Source organism: Salmo salar, chromosome 01 (assembly GCF_965601325.2).
Source record: "Salmo salar chromosome 01, fSalSal1, whole genome shotgun sequence".
NCBI classification, from domain to species: domain Eukaryota; kingdom Metazoa; phylum Chordata; class Actinopteri; order Salmoniformes; family Salmonidae; genus Salmo; species Salmo salar.
In genome coordinates, this window is record NC_138291.1 from 179,667,501 (window position 1) to 179,670,000 (window position 2,500).

The 2,500-nt window shown below is 48.6% G+C and overlaps 1 protein-coding gene across 5 annotated transcripts in view; it reads left to right on the forward strand.

Moving 5' to 3' along the window:
* Positions 1 to 2,500, forward strand: part of LOC106572331 (transcription factor 4) — a 536,793-nt gene that overhangs the window by 487,251 nt on the left and 47,042 nt on the right. The window lies entirely within an intron of this gene.

Below are 2,500 nucleotides of genomic sequence, written 5' to 3' on the forward strand. Positions count from 1 at the left end.
GAGAGAGAACAGAGAGAAGAGAGAGAGAGAGAGAGAGAGAACAGAGAGAAGAGAGAGAGGGAGAGAGAGAGGGAGAGAGAGAGGGAGAGAGAGAGAGAGAGAGAGAGAACAGAGAGAAGAGAGAGAACAGAGAGAGAGAGAGAGAGAGAGAACAGAGAGAGAGAGAGAGAGAGAGAGAGAGAACAGAGAGAAGAGAGAGAGAGAGAGAAGTTAATACAAGTTATAATGATGTAGACTACAGACACACTGCAAAACAAGTTATAATGATGTAGACTACAGACACACTGCAAAACAAGTTACAACCCCCATCTTACTACTTAAGTCCTACCCAATCTTACAGTCTTACACATTTAATACACATAGACAAACACACAGACATACACACACACACAGAGACACACATACACACACACACACAAACACAGACACACACACACACACACACACACACACACACACACACACACACACACACACACACACACACACACACACACACACACACACACACACACACACACACACACACACACACACACACACACACACACACACACACAGTCACACACACTAATAAAAAACACATACAGCCACACACATTGACACACACTGACACACACACACACTGACACACACTCATTGTCTGCTCTAGACTCCTAGTTAGGTGAGATATCAGGGTCATAGTCCTTAAAACACTCATCGCTGGGCTCAGAGGCAGACTGACTGCAGAGTTATTCTAAGCAGGTTTAAATGTACTCACATCCTATTAAGACGAGAGTAGAGGGAGATTGAAAATAATACAGCTTACAAAAATGGGGTAATACCTTTTAAAAACTGTCTCCTTTCTCAGTAAATAGACTCGTAAAGCCTGTGTAACACCGTGTAAACCTACTTAAGAACAGATTGAGATGTCAAGGTCCATCTGATCATCGGTAGGGTTTAGAAATAGAGAGAAATGAGCTTCGTCTGCTTTTAAAAAGGAGAGGGAGGGTTGTTGCCTAACCCTGTTCTCAACAGACACTTTGGTTGGTTGCGTAAAAGGCCCGGTCGGTCATCATGTGTTTTTCAGCAGAGTGGAGGGAGAGCGATGGAGACGGAAGGATACAAGACGGAGGGAGGGAAGAGTGAGAGACTTGGAGGGATAGAGAGAGCGTGATGAAAGAGAAGAGGATGGGATAGTGATATAAAAGTCGATAGAGAGAGGGCGAGAGAGGATCTGAGGCTGTCTTTAAAATAAACGGCATGTTTGTACTCATGCCTCTATGGCTCCGTTCCAAATGGCACCCTATGGGCCCTTGTCAAAAGATGTGCACTACATAGGGAATAGGGCTCTGGTCTAAAGTAGTGCACTACATTGGGAATAGGGTTGAAGTAGTGCACTACATAGGGAATAGGGTGACATTTGTGATGCAGGCTATGACTCAGACATTGCAGCATGCAAATTAGCTCTCAAGATGTGACTGCTTCTTTCTCCCACCTCTGGCTGTCTCTCGGTCCGCTGTCTCTTATTCCTCTGGCTGTCTCTCGGTCCGCTGTCTCTTATTCCTCTGGCTGTCTCTCGGTCCGCTGTCTCTGCTTCCTCTGGCTGTCTCTCGGTCCGCTGTCTCTGCTTCCTCTGGCTGTCTCTCGGTCCGCTGTCTCTGCTTCCTCTGGCTGTCTCTCGGTCCGCTGTCTCTGCTTCCTCTGGCTGTCTCTCGGTCCGCTGTCTCTGCTTCCTCTGGCTGTCTCTCGGTCCGCTGTCTCTGCTTCCTCTGGCTGTCTCTCGGTCCGCTGTCTCTGCTTCCTCTGGCTGTCTCTCGGTCCGCTGTCTCTGCTTCCTCTGGCTGTCTCTCGGTCCGCTGTCTCTGCTTCCTCTGGCTGTCTCTCGGTCCGCTGTCTCTGCTTCCTCTGGCTGTCTCTCGGTCCGCTGTCTCTGCTTCCTCTGGCTGTCTCTCGGTCCGCTGTCTCTGCTTCCTCTGGCTGTCTCTCGGTCCGCTGTCTCTGCTTCCTCTGGCTGTCTCTCGGTCCGCTGTCTCTGCTTCCTCTGGCTGTCTCTCGGTCCGCTGTCTCTGCTTCCTCTGGCTGTCTCTCGGTCCGCTGTCTCTGCTTCCTCTGGCTGTCTCTCGGTCCGCTGTCTCTGCTTCCTCTGGCTGTCTCTCGGTCCGCTGTCTCTGCTTCCTCTGGCTGTCTCTCGGTCCGCTGTCTCTGCTTCCTCTGGCTGTCTCTCGGTCTGCTGTCTCTGCTCTGCGACATCAAACCGTAGCAGCTTCCTCTGACTGTCTCCCAAATGGCACCCTATTCCCTATGTAGTTCACTACTTCCACCCTATTCCCTATATAAGTGCGCTAACTTTCAAGTTTTTAATTTAAATTTTATTACATGAATTCTGGTGGCCTTTTTTGGGTACTTCAGATTATCACAGGTGTCTAATGATCTCTGGCCCACTGTGTGGCCACATGTCAAATATAGGAAATAATTCAATAAGAACATTTGAAAATAAATTTAAAAATAATGACAAAGC